This window comes from Xiphophorus maculatus, chromosome 12 (genome assembly GCF_002775205.1).
Source record: "Xiphophorus maculatus strain JP 163 A chromosome 12, X_maculatus-5.0-male, whole genome shotgun sequence".
In the NCBI taxonomy this organism is placed as follows: domain Eukaryota; kingdom Metazoa; phylum Chordata; class Actinopteri; order Cyprinodontiformes; family Poeciliidae; genus Xiphophorus; species Xiphophorus maculatus.
Genome location: NC_036454.1, coordinates 7,353,525 through 7,370,130, shown reverse-complemented (window position 1 = coordinate 7,370,130; position 16,606 = coordinate 7,353,525). Strand labels below are relative to the sequence as shown.

At 37.3% G+C, this 16,606-nt stretch overlaps 1 protein-coding gene and 1 long non-coding RNA gene across 3 annotated transcripts in view; one reads left to right on the top strand and one right to left on the bottom strand.

Moving 5' to 3' along the window:
* LOC111610368 overlaps positions 1 to 16,606 on the top strand; it is a 69,624-nt gene that overhangs the window by 12,979 nt on the left and 40,039 nt on the right. Inside the window, exon 4 of one of the 2 annotated variants that reach the window (XR_002753633.1) lies at positions 1,186 to 1,282. The exons of the other annotated variant lie outside the window; for it this stretch is intronic. This is a non-coding gene — a long non-coding RNA (uncharacterized LOC111610368). The remainder of the gene's footprint in view (positions 1 to 1,185; positions 1,283 to 16,606) is intronic. 2 annotated transcript variants of the gene reach the window in all.
* The window catches only part of rtn4r (reticulon 4 receptor), a 52,774-nt gene that overhangs the window by 7,863 nt on the left and 28,305 nt on the right, over positions 1 to 16,606 (bottom strand). The gene's annotated exons all lie outside the window — the stretch shown is intronic.

Below are 16,606 nucleotides of genomic sequence, written 5' to 3'. Positions count from 1 at the left end.
ATCAGCAGAGAAACAAAAACCTAGAGCCCAGATTTACATTTTCTTTTCTCAAAGAATATTGTAAAGTGTTGGTATGTTTAGGACTTCAAGGCTCATTTAGGAAACCACAGATGATGGTTGTTTTTACCAATCAGTGGTCTGAACCATTTTTAGATTGTTATTTGTAGTAAAAATGGCTCTGTATTGTTTGATTAAGCATGAGGAATATTCTGGTATCTAAAAGCAAAAAATATAAAAACACAAGAAGAGAGTCAAATTGTGTCATGTAGTATAGATTCTACACAATTTAATTTAGAAGCCACCTGGGTTCTTTCTAGCAAAGGTCTTCAGTTACTTAAGATAACCAATCAATGCTGCTATCAACTCTGAATTAGTGGAAAGTCACTACATCTGGGAGCACATTCTCCAGATTTGTTTTATTCTGTTCTCAACTTACAGTAGATTTATCAACATTCAGAGATTTGTACATTCTTCAGATTTGTAAGAGTTCGTGACTTCGTGCTTTTGGATACAATGGTGAGATAGGACTTAGCTAGCACTAAATATAATGATGAGGAGGAAAGTGTTGAGGTGTTTGTTTAAAGGGGGATTAGGCCAAAATCAGGCCTATGCTCAAATAGCATTACAAATTAAAGGTCAGACTTAAGTACAACCAAGGAAAATTGTATGTTTTACAGAAACTTTTGTGTACTTTGATGGCCTATGACATGTTTTCCCAGTTTCACAAATTTGGTTTCAGATGCCAAAAAGCTGAAAGCCAGTGGAGTGGATAAATAAAATCAATAAACCGTGGCTTCAGTTTAAATGTTGTTTTGCCAGTGCCCCAGCAGAAGCCAGAGTACATCACATTCTGTTGGAAAAAACATAAAGATGTCAACATGAGTGGAATGAGTGGGTGCAGACAGCTTTGTTTACTCATCGGGGCATCACATATCCAGATTCCTCACTCATTTGCATATGTCCCTGGCATGTTTGCAGCTTTACACAAATGCTCACTGCTCCTTTGTCTTACAGTTAAAATGCAACATTCGTTCCGACATTTTTCCATGCACCAAAATGCACAAAGTAGACAGAGGGCATGCTGGAACAGCACATTCAGCCGGCCTCTGATTCATCACGGTAGCTTTACTTTGAAGGGACAGGGAACGAGAAGCGACAGCTAACATGTCTTATCCCTTTGCTTAGAGTGGAAGTGATGTCTCTGTCAGAGATGAATCACATCATTCTCCAGAGGGACCTCCTGGCCTCTATCTGAAATTATACATTATTGTGTTGCTGCAAGGTAGGCTGTCATTTAATATACTTATAATTTCTTTCAGCTGTGTTATATATCATATGCAAGTCCATTCATACATGCATTGTTTTTATATCATGCCCAAATGGGAAACTTGGAGGAAATGCAGATGTAATGATAGCTGTATGAAAACCAGTCAAGGAAAATTGATGCAGATAAGATGAAGACAAGATTGGAAAGGGTAAAACACTATCACAAACTAAAAGCTATCAAGAATTTCACCAATAAAAAGGTAGAATTAAAGAACTGAAGAAAAAAGATTAACTTTATAAAAAGTTACACTTTGTGTTGATTACTGATTTTAATAGGTTGTGAATACTTATTTTTACATTGCTTTTTATGAGTACAAATTCGAAGCACAATAACTTAACTTATGAAAATCGGGTTAAAAACACTCTCCTCTACTATATTTAAAATTTGACATTTACACTGCTTGTGTAAATTCACAATTCAATTTATATCTAATCCAAATTTCCTGATCCTCTACTGATCCAATTAGTGCTGTCAAACTAACATTTTTTAATGCTGGGATTGATCAACTTCAGTCACTCATAATATCTAACTAGAATTTATTGCCTTTGATAGTTGAAGTTAAACTAACATTCATTAAGTCACTTCTGTTGTAAAAATATTAAAGACATACAAATATTCCTTTATGGACAAATAGGCAGGTCAGTAAAACCAGTAAAGCTACTTTAACGCTCATGGGTATATGTAAACTTCTCATCATAACTGTATTAGATGAAAATCTGAGAAATCAAGTCTTCTTTAACTGTACCACTGCAGTTGTAAATAATTAAAAATGCATATAGTTATTTTTTACCACTTAAAACTTTTAAAAGTTAAGAAGTAGTTTTCTTACAGTAAATCAGTGCTTTTTGTTCTGCTTCAAACTTTTGAAGCACATTCTAATCATGTGCTTCTACTTTTGCCCATGTGGAGTTTCTTGCTTCTTTGGGGAAAAATGTGAGAATTACAGAGTAGCCTACAGTCACACGGTCACAGCAAACCAGGAGAATATTCTATTAAAGTTTGCTTTGAACCTCTTTTCCCTTCATAAGCCTGTGAAAAGTTTTATTATATGGGGAAAATGGTCTTCATTTTCAAGAGGACCACTGAGTAGCAAAGGAATTGGTTGGTAGGGCATATTCATATGAATAAGGCTGAGTTGAAAAGGACTACGCTGACCTTTTTATTGCATCTGTTACTGGAAGTAAAGTTTTCAAATGCCATACTTTTCCTTCTTCATATTTCTTTTTGTGAAGTAAATGTTATTTCTAGAGGTAAAAATCACTGAGTTTAGCACTTTGTAATGTAAAAGTTGCCTGAATGCAGGGGAGGGTATAAGTCAGTATTTTGCAAGTCAAAGTGCAAGTCTTAAGTCTTTCCACTGAAGTTATGAGTCAAGTTGCAAAAAAGACATGCAAATCCCCAATTATGATGATTGTCTTTTATTATGATTCAGAATTAATATAAAATATCCCCACCCAAAAAAAATTAGCTGGGTGTCTGCTTCCATTTTTTAAATATGTGGGATGTCCTGCCATTATCATGCAGTTAGTCCTGAAACATATGCATGTGCAGGAAGCTCCAAGACAACGAGAAAACTAGAGAAATTGAGGAAAGAGATAGTCTACCAACCCCGTCTATGTTGTAGGGAAACATTTGGGCTCATTTTGGTTTTCAATGAGTGCCAGGGAAGACTGGAATTGACATGCACTTATGTGAAAGGTTTGTAAAATGAAGATCAAGCACTTTGGGAACACTGCAAATGTGCATAGCTATGGTACACTGAAGTCAAGATATGCCATACCCTCTCACACAGAGCTCTATGCGATGTGCTTGAGAAGAGTTTTATCAGTTGCAGTGTAAAATTATGCACATTTGTACGATTCTTCACTAAATTATCAAATTGCTCACAGTGTATGGATGAAAATTGCAATGCCTTTGCTATAAAAATCTAATGGAATTGACTTTTGTTTTCTCTCCTATCATAATTTTTAGCCGAGACATTTTATGCACTGATTTTTTTTATCAATAAATTTATGTAAACATAAAATGACCATAGGTATCATCTATTTGGATAGCTTTCAACTTCAAGTCCAAAATAGCTATTTTTGTTGCTTAAGACAGATTTTAAACCAAGTGATGTGATTGGACTCTTCATATCTGCCTTATTGCACCTGGTAATACTTACCTAAATATAGGTTTACTTATATGATTTTTTTTTATTGTTTCTCTAGATAGTTGGCAATGTTTCTTTGCTTCAGTATTGACTGAAACATTTTAAACTATATCCCTTTTTGTCTCTCCAGATGATAAAAAAAACTGACAATTGTACAATTAAAAGGTCTTGTTCTTACAACATTAATGAACCAGATGCTGTGATCTTAAATATAGATGCAGTCATCAGATGAAACAGGTTATTTAGGACATGACAGACCAGAGACTTAGGCAGTAGTCCCTTAGCTAATCAGGGTGTCTTGCAGGGGCATTAGTGTCAGCCTCAGATTGCACACTATGACACAATTAGAAGATGAACGGGAGGGACAGATGAGGTCCTGTTTGACACACATCTGACGCAGCCCTTGCCCAAGCAGATGGCTCATGAATAACTGAAGGAACCGGAGGTCTGCAGGCAGAAGGAAAGCCCAGCCCAGCATCAGACTCCTATGTTAAAAACAGTCAGAATAGATGTACATTATCAGCCTCCACATACATGGAATCCTCCTTTTCTGAAAGATGAAATCAATACACAGCATTTTTTTTCTAGCTCCGCAGAGAGATGGTGATGTCAAACTACTGGGAAGTGACAGCAGTAACAATAGGCAGTTGACTGGCAATATCCTGACAGTGATAAAATGAGCTTGCAATCAGAGGGGTGTCAGATCGAATCCCTTCTCAACTGGCAAGCAATTGGAAGGGAGAGTGGAGGTGAGGAGTTCTCCCTTTCAACAACAGCCATCAAATTACCATCGACCCTTCAATGATGCACTGACCTCCCAGATGCTCATCACTACTCAGCGGGATATCAGTCAGCACTGTGTTGTGCTCAACATTTGCAAACTGCCAACAGTATATAGTGTGCTGAAAACTAAGCCCGTAAATAAATGCAGTCAAGCATTAACTGCACTTTTTTAAGGAGCTCTTTGCTATCTCATACATTGGTTCACTTGGATTTGGTATGGATTTTGCATAATTATGTACTCTCCCACTTTAAGTTCATCTGTTCAAGTGACTCCTGACATAGTAGCGAATCAGTCACACTGCAGCAACTCAATACATTTAGGGTTGACAGAATAGGATGATGCGCTAAAGTTCAAAGTGAATCAAAAAGAGGCTAAAAAGAAGGTTTAAGAGATTTTGAATGAGGCATGGGCATTGGTGCTAGATGGTCTGAGTGTTTCAGAAACTCCTGATTGACTGGTTTGCACTAGTTTGCAGAAAAAGAGAAAACATTCATAAACATGTCCCGTTCATGCTGAAGAAAAGTCACACTAGTTTAAGATGACATCCATTCCTTAATGACCAAAATCTTATTACTATACTAGTGATTAGAGCCCCGCAAAACCCCTGCTCATTCAATGCACTGCCTATTTAACCTACTTAGCTGCCTTGTAAACTTTGAAATTTAGGACTCTAGTTGTAAGAATGCACCACTAATATAATTGTCACAATGTGTATCAGACAAATGCCTTGTTTTACTGCTATGAAATGATACGAAAATATATTATTACAATTTCTTTGACCTAATGACCCCCTACACTGAGTCGGTATTACTGAAAACAGAACACCACCTGAATTAGACAATGATTGTATAATGACTGAGTATTGTATAAAAGAGCAAAGCAGATCAAAGATACTATTCACATCAACAATTATCTGTCTCACACTTTGTGAAATTTTAATCAGCAAAGGTAAAAAAAAGTGTTTTTTTCTTCTCATTCACTAGTCATGGCTAAAATAGAGTCAGGTCTACTTAAGTACCACAAAAGTGGATTAATTAATGTGACGTGGCAAAGTTCCACTGGATTAGGAAGAAAAAAAATTGTGTTTTACTTACAACTCTATTATAGTGTTGGCAGAAAACCAAAGTGGTTTCCCACATTTCTGCTACAGCTCACTATGAAATGTTCCATGGAGGGCATCGGGAATCAAGTCTGCCCGAGAGGTTATGCAGAATGGATGAAATCCAGCTTCATGCCCGCCCCCGAGTGTCACAGTCATGGGCAATTTTCTCATGTGAAGCCATGTAAAATTCAGAAGATAAGTAATATAAGCAGAAAATAATGTAAGCATCTCCCAAGCATAAGCGTGCGGGGGTGTTGAAATGCTCTCCTCGAGTGAAAGAAGGCAAACAATTCACAATGCCCTATTATAAATTTTGCGCTGTTCTTAGTGCAGCCAAAAGATTTTTGCTTAAAAGAGGGCAAAAGGCATTATCCTATCTACACAAGGCTAGAGAGAAAATAAATGAAGGTGTCTGTTAAAGTATATGTCTTTGCCGTCTTGGTGCTGTCTCTTAGGCAGACTACCACTTGTGTTACAACATTCTTGTTTTCACTTAAACACAAATTACTTTCTAGGATTTGATCAGAGTTATCTAGGGTGTGTCCTGCCTCTTGCCGATAACCGCTGGAAATAGACACCAACTCCCTTGGGCCCTACATGGAAAAGTGGATATTGGATGGATTTAAGCAGAAATCCATATCCAAAACAACCAGGTGGGAAAGAAATTATGTCAGTTTAGATTTGAACTTCTACATAGTATTCTAAATATCCTGTGTGCTCCAACAAAATTCTGCCAATAGTTCTTCACAACAAAATGTTAAGACTTGCCTGAAGTCCTCAGGCTAATCCTCATGAGACTTTTTTTATTGCCTGGATTGCTTGTGAAATTATTTTATAGTTGGCCAAAAGCTCTGAGAAAACAAGTATGGAATTCCTATATGGTGCTAAAGACATCTAGCACTCAACTAGGCCCGGCTGAAGTTTTGCAGCTCCTGGCCTACAAACTGAAGATACGTAAATGCACCACCACATTCAAATACAATTGCTGACTCTCCAGGGTGGTACAAAGTTCAAGTATGAAGAAACAAGGATGCATCTAAAAGTTGAAAGAGAGTGGCTCTCGAGGAGTTGATCTGGGGACTCAGCTGAAAACTGTGCACTAACACTCCACAAACTTAACTGGCTAATACATGTACCACGTACTTTAATAGGAAAACATGTTCAACAGCATCTGTCAGAGTTGTGGTCTTAGCTTTTATGTTGCTTATATACTTATATTCTGAATATATGAGATAAAAATTCTACAATCTAAGACCAAGAGTATAAGTAAAGACCGTTAAGATTACTATTAAGTGACTTAAAACCAAGATTTAAGTCACCATGTCTGCTACAGAACTCAAGTTAAAAGGCACCAATTTTTTTTTTAATTCCGTTTTGGTAACCACAAGAGAAAGTTGTAATAAAAAGTGAGTAATGAATGATAGTCTTCTTCTTGATTAAGATCTTTGAAAGACTGCAGAGTGGATATAGAAAAAGGTTTTCATTCAAGTAACAACATTTGTATTCACCCCTTTTTGGGGTTCTAACATGCTCAAAATATCTCAGCTAGGCTACTGAATGGTTTCTCTTACATGTACTGATGTGTACATCAACACTTTTTGTTTCGAAATAAAAAAAATACAATATTTTAGAGTCAAAATGTTATTTTAATCCTTGAATTATGTTTTTGCAAGATTACATGTCAAGTTCTCAAAAATGATTTGAGAGAAACTGGGTAGGCTGTGAGGCCCTCAGTTTATTTACTTCACTGAAATGTGAGTGAATAAGGCCAAATGAATCATTGGCGTAGTATTTGAAAACGATAATGGCCTTAGTAAATATTGGATGACAGCTTCTGATAATGTTAACACCTCCTCATGTTTAGAGTGAGCTCACAGAGCTAGTGAGGAGTGACAGCACCCGCAGGATGCCCTGCATGTTTGCACATCTGAAGATGAGAAAGCGCACAGAAATGCCCTGGCCACAAGGCATGCTGAAATGACTGAATACAGATGTCAAAGATCTTGATGTCATTTTCAATTCATTTCAATTCGTCTGTGTTTCTTGGCATACTTAAACTCCCTAAGAATAATTCACTTTGTTACACTTGCAGCCCTCAAAGTAGAGTGGGTACAAACATGTGCGACTTAAGTTGATTTTTTTTATTTTCTGACAGTTTCATTACTCTAAAAGTCCTATGTTCGGGAACAACCCTCTTAGAATTTGCACTGTTGCTTATTGAAGAAATATTGGCTGTAGATGAATTGCTGTTTGTGCAAGAAGTAAGTGAAAAAGTTGTATAAAACAAACAGTATGTCGTATTGAATCTGACTAGTCTAGCGTAAACCAAAGTTGTTCCATAAGGAATTGATTGAGTTGTTCAGTTGCTGAGTTGCTCAGTATGAAGAAGTAAAGAGGTTTCACTACTGTTTCCTGAAAGACTGACTAGGTCTGTGCAAATTTCTGTTATTTATGTACTAAAAATTTGAAGCGATAGCAAGTGTTGGAGTGTTTTAATTTTTTTATGCGTTTTTTATAGAGCTAGAACCTCTGCAAATCAACTGCAAGAGTTGATTTCCACATCAGACTCGATGTCAGTGTTCTGCTTTGGGCCTATTCTGAAGAGATTACTTTTTTTTTTACTTAAAAAATTCTGGTGACTTAAAAGTTAACATTTAAATATGCCTTGCACTGCACTCTTTGGCCTCTCTATAGGTGCATTGTGTTACTTCTGGGTTGGCCCTTTAGAGATGCCCAGATTCTTTATTGGGATAAATTCAACAACTTGCCAGAAACATTCCCCAGAGATTTTGCTCCATATGGGTATGAAATCCTAACAGAGTAGCTGGTTTGTTAGTTATAGCTATAATGTGACTTTCCGGTTTCACCACATCCCAAAGGTACTTTATTGGATTGAGAGTGGATGACTGTGGTGGTCACTGAAATACAGTGAACTCATATCGTATTAAAGGAAGTAGTTCAGGGTCTCACATGGCTCAGTGGTAGAGCAGGCAGTAGAGGCTCCAAAATACAGTTGTCCCTGATTCGATTCCTGTCCCCAAGCCATTTACTGCACATTTTCCCCTTCTTTCTCTGCCCTTCATCCTATGCAACAACTAAAAACTGAAGTTCCACATAAGGCTTTATAAGGAATAATTGGAGGTGCTTTGATTTTTGTGACATGGTGCATTATGCTGATAGAATTATCCATCAGAAGATAGCCATCTTGGACATGGCAGGCAACGGTATTTTCTCGGTTTGTGTGAAGGCACTCCACGTCTTTGTTTGTGAAGGACTGAGCTGCTTGGAATTGCTGATTTTACATCAAATTCTGTTATTCAGCTGTTCCTAATGCATCATGGTCATTGTGTACGAGAGTGGTTCCCAACCCTGGCCTTCAAGGCACACTGTCCTGCATGTTTTAGGTGTTTTCCTCCATTAACATCAATTAAAGTCAGATGTGCATGCAGGGGTGTGCGCCTTGAGGAACAGGGTTGGAAAAAATGCTGATAATTTATAAAATATTCTTTGCTATTACCTTCCATCCAACTATTTCCTTACTTTTTGAACCTTTCTTTGTCTTTTACTTATGATGAATATTTGAATTGCCACATAAAACTTTAAATAAGTTGTTGGTTTGATACTTTCTAGATGCCTGTCTTAGTTTTCTTATAGCTTTGGTTATTCTTTCAGCCTCCCCACCATCCTCCTCACTCTCTATTGTATTAAAATACACTTGGGTCCATCCTTGCCTTGAAAGTTTGAGTTATTTTAAACTTTTTATTTATAGCTTTAGTAACACAGTAGATATGTGAAAATCTAGGTGGAAAATATTAATCATAGTAATGTCTTAACAGGGCCTGCACATGTTTCCCATTTCACATTTTAATGGTTTGTAAATTTGGTCATGTTGTGCCACATATACATTAATCTAAGTAATATGGAAGCAAATCACACAACTTCTTTTACTCAGCTGCAGTTCATTCAGTCTCATTTCTGCAGTGGACATACAGTCTAATGCAGGAAAATACAGAGTTTCTCTTTTACTGTTCTTTCTTATTCCTCATTCTGAAGATAATCTTAGAAAATAGGCCTCTGTGTGACATTATCTTTATATCCCAGGTAAATAGGGCTAAGTGCTACTCTATAATTACTCACTTGAATTTAAAAGTGGCTCTTATCAAAATAAAAAAGCACAAATAAAACATTTGTTTTCTAGTTTTTAGTGGGTCACAGGTTAATTCCAATAAAACAATTGGTTCTTAAAGAAGGGTTTCCCCAATCTCACTGCCACACTTAGATATGTGGTTAAACATTTCACTCTGACATTGTTACTGCAAGAAAAAAGTAATTTGCTTAAGTCTTTTTTTTTACTTTACCAGAGGTATTATGGAGAGCATTGTAGAAATGGAAAAATTATTACCAAGAATAGAAATAAAATAAAATACTAGATGTTGATGTGATTTTAAAAATTAGTTCAACGTTTTCTGCCTTCCTCTTGACATAGACACTCAATCTTACTGTTATATGCTCACTCTGAGTATAAAAAAAGTCCCGTTTGTCACTTTAGGGAAATGCAAAGGCGGATGTAATGCATAGCATAGAGAAGCAAACTGAGTTACACTCATGTGAAAATGCAGTAAATGACACATATTGTTCAGTGCCTGAAGGCAAGATGGTAAAAATTAGCCTGAAAATATTCCACATGACAAACTATTATTGAGACACTTTTCATGCAGTGATGGGTTTCTCAGCCTTTTTCACTCTTCTCCTGTTTTCCAATATTGGAGTCTGTTAAATCGTCCAGCTGACTGTGCAGACTGGCTGCAGATGTGTCATCTGCAGTCACCTCAACTTGTCTGAGAACTGCCACATAAAAAAAAAAAAAAAAAACTGTAACCAGTTTTTTTTTCTTTTTAAACTCAGAATAAATCTCTGAATGCAACTAAACATGCCAATGCAAACACATTTATACTGCCGAAAAGAATCAGACGCAAACAGCATATTTCATCCCATACCCATAACCACAACACTATGCAGAGATTCTTTATTCATCACAGTGGAAAACATCACCGCTGTCTTAACATGCTGAAAGTAGAACAGATGGGCTGTCACCACACAAGTCAGCTAGCTATTTGAAAGAACAAAAATCAATATTTCTAAACTGTGCACATTGTTAACGTACTATCAGCCAATTCCACAGTTTTTCTTAACACTATAAAGCATTTTACTACATTTTGTTGAGGCTCATATCTCTCATCAGGACAGTTTCCATCCAACAGCAGGAAACTAGGGTAAAAGACCAGGGCACGGAGCCACAGAAAATGCTTGTTCCCCTCAAATTTTATCAGATTGCACACTACAGGCAATACAAGCCTGATATCAAAGTTACAAGATATGTAGAGACATGGCTTATGATTAGAAACTCCTAAATAATGTAGGATTATTTTATCAATTAAATCTAGGGCTGTATGTCAATGCGAACATAACAGTAAAAACTTCAAGGTAGAAATGACCACGAATTGCCAAATGCATGGGATCGGAACCCCTGGCAAAGTCATACTTATCTTAAACTCCAGTAATATCCTCCACAGAAAAGTTAAAACAAATTCAAAGGCCCACCTCATTACAGATCATTGAGTGCAAAGGTTATGGAGACTTAGAATAAATCCGCTTCATTCAACTAAAGTGTGACTTTACAAAATGTTTCTAAGTTAGATTCTGCTATTGGAATAGAAAATAACTTTATTTTAAGGTTTTTCTGCAAGAAGTACTGCATGTCAGTCCCACTGGTAGATGAAGGAATAAGAATTGCTGTTTGCCAATTCACCTGACAGTGGTCACAAATGCAAATTAGACTAAAGTTGATGTCATTTAAAATGCTTTATATTTTAATTATGCAAATACAACAGAGTGACTTCTGTCTTCGATACCTTAAAATGATAATGTACATACTTTGTCAAATAAAAATATTAGTTCAGTCTTTCAAATGTCCTATTCAACCGATTCAATAATCATATCTCCTAAAGTGTATATGTGTTTGGCTAAATAATGTGAACAGCAGCTGTCATTATCACATTGAGCAGCTGTTTAAATTTCCTCATAGTGCCAGTGTATGACTCACCATGACCACATTGGAAGTAATACAAGCATGTATAAGAAAACGCCAGAGGAAGAAAAAGCTTTTGCTATGTGCATAAAATTAAAGGAATAATAAATAATTTTAGTGGATTATTGCACAAGCGTTCACTAATTCTGCTCAGCTTTCTCGTATATCCATCTATTTCAGATGTTCAGGCAGCCCTGGAGGCATGTTGACCTGAAAAAGACAAACCTCCTCCTTCCTTTCATCTTCAGAATCAGTTCCTGCAAACAAATGTGATGGGGCCAATACCATGAGCTCTATTTATGCCGCTCTGCCCTACAATAAGAGCTATGTTCTCAGCAGTGCTTTGCATTAGGTTTTTTTTTTCACAGGTCTTTCCAAAATAGGGTTTGTTGAAGTAACGCACTGGGATTTTGTTGCACAGTGAAAACTATTGAGAATCCAGCAAATATTTGCGAAGGCTGCAATACTCTGTGAACATGTGTGGGTGGATTTTTGACATTGGTGATGTATAGGATCTCATATACTTGCCTGCCTCCGCGCAAACATCTGATTCATTCTTTATCCCAGACCTTCTACTTAAACCAAAGCTTGTAAAAATTAGAGCTTTCAAAGTGAATTGAATATGGCCTGCTTCTGTTGAGTTGATGTTAGCTATATACATTAAAGTGAAAGTGAAGAAAAGAGGCATTTAAACACACACTTCCTTATGTTCTAAAGTGCTCCACATTTGAAGTACAACCACGACAATGACTAGTAAAATACTGTTGTGGAAACGGTGAGAACAGTTATGAAGAACACAGGAGAAAACATTATAAGGACTGTCATATGTTTTTGTATGTACGAGTGTGTGTCAAATAATCTCTCAGGTAATTCTCTGTGTATCAATTAGATTAATTATTCTCTGACACTGAGAACAGACATAATATTATTGACAGATTACAAACATGTTGCCAAAAATGAAAATAACTGAAAAAAACATAATCCTTTTCAAATTAAAATTATTTGTTTGAGACAAAAATGTAATGACAATGACAACATTTCCATGTAACATAAACTCACTGCCCATTTTATGAGGTTCACCTTGTTAGTATTGGGTTGCAAATCTTTGTGACATAGACTCAACAAGGTGTCAGAAGCATTTCTTAGATTGTGTTCCATATTGACATGACAACATCACAAAGTTGCAGTAAATTCATGCACACCAATGATGAAAATCTTCTATTCCACCACATCTCTAGGGTTGACATGTGGCTAGTTGGGTTGAGATCAGGTGACTGTGGAAGCCACTGGAGTACAGTGAACTCTTTGTCATGTTTGAGAACCAGTTTCTGATGATTTACGCTTTGTGTCATGATGCATTATTCAGCTGGCTGTAACCATCACAATGTGGATACACTGTGGGCATGGACATTTTCAGCAATAATACTCAGAAAGGCTTTGGGCTTTTAGTCCTCATTTGGAATTAAGAGGTCCAAAATTGGTCAAGAAAACTATAACAAACTATCACTATATATCAGTACAACAGCAGCCTGAACCAATATAAAAGGTTGGATGAATGCATGCTTTCATGTTGTTTATGCAACATTCTGACTCTAGCATTGAAAACCTTTTGAGTCCAGCATCAAAAAGAAAAGGCTGAAGATCAGGAGGAAAACCAGATGCAAATGTTGGCTCACATCATATGTTGCAGTGTGCGGTAAGAGTCAACAGTCATTGGGGGTGCTGTGGTGGCGCAGGGGCAAAGCAAAAGTTTGGACACACCTTCTCATTCAATTCAATGAGAAGGTGTGTCCAAACTTTTGGTCTGTATTGAGTACAGACATTATTTTGGTCTGTACTGTATATGAGTCAACAGTCATTTTCTTCTGTTTGTAGCCTCCTGTTGTACACATGGCTAGTGCTGGCACTAGTGTTAATACCAACATACGTCATTTGTTATGTTGACGCAAAACAGCGAGTTCACATCATATCCAGGAGCTGTTCGTAAATTTTAGCAAAATCTCAGGCTTTGTTTATCTTGTGCAAATATCACTTAATCACATAAAAAAAAAATGTTAGGGAGTAATTTATTTATTACATGGGGTCACCAGATAATCTTTATTCCATGCTAATAGGACTTTAGCCTGCCATCTTTCCAGTTTTGTCACGGTTCGTGTACAAACTAACCAGATCATCACTGTGGACTCTTGCAAAGGTGAGATTAGTCACGTCTTCCTTTTGAATTCTACATTTTGTTTTAAAGATGTGCCAGAGTTATGGCAAACCACTCTGCACCCAGGAGAGAACCATTTAAGCATTCACTTCCTTCTTTGGAAGAATAAAGAGAAAGACTTGTGAATTATTTACCACTGTCTCAATATGGTCACATCATCAGCAGACAAAGCAACTTGCTGCAGAAAGATGAGTTTGTCTGGTGAGAAACTCAAATATGAAGTGTAGAGACAAGAGAGGATAAAAAACTGTTGCGAATCAGATAACAAAAAGCAGCCAAGTGCAAATAAGTAACATTTTAGGAATTGCAATATTATCAGCTAATATTTCTGTCAATTTGCCCAGATATGGGACTCTTTACTTCCATGACCTGTTTGGATCTGTCACTTTTTCTTTCATTTGAAAGGTCAAATGCTGACACCATGTTCAATTCCCACAGGGAAGTCATCGTTCCTCCTCTTTATCTCTCAGGTGAGGGATGATACGAGTCTTAGAGTCATATCAGTGTGCCCTCTGTATGCCCTATAACCCCTTCAGCATATCTTTCATGTCTGCTTAGGCCCATCCCTGACCAAGGCCAACACCTTTTTGGCAGAGTGGACATCAAATAAGCGCTGCGCTAGATATGCTAGTGGAAATGTCACCGTGTCTGAGTGATGGGTTGGTTAGGCCATCTCGAAATACCCCTCTCGTGTGAATAAGTGAGTCAGGAGGTGAGTGTAATGTGAGGCGCAGGCCAGCATATGGCAGCCACCTGAGACAGTTTTTCTCCCTCAGAGAAAAAAAACAAAAAACAACCCAATTTGCACAGAATTTTTCGTTGAATTCTGACTGAGGTGTTTGTGTGTGTAAAACCGTGTGTGTGTGTTACTGTTGTCATCATTCCCAAAATGACTGCAGGACTGTAAATGATGCGCTGGCTCAATTTGAGTGCCACTGTACTGTGGGACGACTCAACTGACAAGACTTCCTGCTTTGCTGCCTGGGTAATGAGTCATTCCAGCCCTGGAGAAAAACAATCTGGTATTTTTAAACTGCATCCTTCAGCTGTTCTTTTCTCCCCGGAGCTCCAGCTTGTAAGCTCTTGGTGGCTTGTAATATGAAAGCCATTTCTACACCTAATGCTAATGTGCTTTATATGTGTGAATAATATAAATGCATTACAGAGCTTTTAATGGTACTCTCTGGCCATCCATGCTTCACTGATTTATACTTAATGCTCTGTACAAGGCAACAAAGTATCCTATATAAATTAGCTCAACCAGTAGTCTGCTGCTTTTCAGGTTATAAAACTGATGTGCTATGAATTGTAAAAAAGAAGAAATTGCTGTTTAGCTTAGTCATTAGAATAAATCCCTGCCACTTCTGTCTAGCAACAACACAAGAGTATTTATAGGAAGAAGTTTGGACTGAAATTACACAGATACCTGCAGGGAAATATTTTATTTCAATGTAACAACAAACAGACCAAAAGAGCCAAGAAAGTTAGCCATAGCTAAAGCCGTACTAGTACTCTAAGAACTTGAAAGGGTAATGCACACAGATGGACCATCAGATCCATGTCAAAAATACACCTTTTATTTACTATGACATAGCAATGAACACTGGCAACATCTTGTCTGCAGTTGATGCTTCATGGTGTGACACAGATTATTTTAATACCTGTTCTGTAGAACAGAAATGCAAATACTATTTCATCCCGAGCAATATTAATATTAGATATTCACATCAGCCCAAATCACTACACTTAATATCTAAAGACATTAGATGCTAATTGTTAAATAAAAAAAATGTTAAGATGAGTTTAAATGGAAACTGAGAAAACAGGTTATTACAATTATTCTCATATCCTTGTCGATGTAAGCTGACACCTTTAACATACTGCTTGGCATATAGACATACAAAACGTTAAGTCTTTTAACTTAATCCGCTTTTCTAAACAACCTCCCATGACTCTTTGTTACATATACAGCAGGAGGTGCTCTTATGTTCTTGTGAAGGATTTGTATTAGCTACTGGCTTTTACACATGCCTCTTCACATTATGCCTAAATGTTTGTGCACTACATAACTCACAGCCCTGATGAAAGACAAAAAAGAGACGCCACTGGATGAAATCCCTCCTGATCCTTTCTCAAACGAAAACCTTTACAGTCTTCTCTCCATCTGTTCAGATTCTGCTTAGAGAGGCTCTCACTTTCTGCCAGATCACCTTAGCAGCCATCACCTAAGGGCAGGGATTTCAATCATTGTGCTGAGCTCGTATCTCTGTCTCCTGCACCACCTCTCCTCTTTACTCCCAACGCGGCCAACTGCCTCTACTATGCTAATTTACGAGTGCACGCCAATGCGAGCACACAAATTTCAGAGCTCTCTGACAGACTCTATTATCAACTGTAAAATAAAAGTTAGCATGATTTGAATCTGCTGCACCAAAGACAATACGTTTGCTCTATTGTGAGGAAAATCTGCTGAAGAAAAGTTCATAAGAGAACAAGGCGTGTTTGTAAACATGCTTCTGAGCGAGGAAAATAGCTCAGAGTCATAGAAAACAGACAGCAGAGAGAGCTGCTGAAAGTTCACAGGTATGCAAGTGCATTTCTACAGGGCATCAAAAAATAGCAGCTGTGGAAAGACTCCAGTGCTTAACAATAGATTATGTTTGCATTTCCATTTCTTGCTGTCTGCATCTATGGTAAACCGCCTACGGAAAAGAGGGGTAAACAAGAAAAGTGAAGCTTTGCATCTGCCCTGAACAACAAATCTTCCTCCCACAGATTATCATTAGCCTCACTAGCCACCAATATGAGACAAGAACCTCATGCTGGAACTAATCCAACACATGAAGAAAAATAACAAATCACATCTTGCTTTAATTAGCCTTTTTTTTGTAAAATACCTCACAGAATACCTTTGAGAATCCTCACAGTCTCCACACAGCTG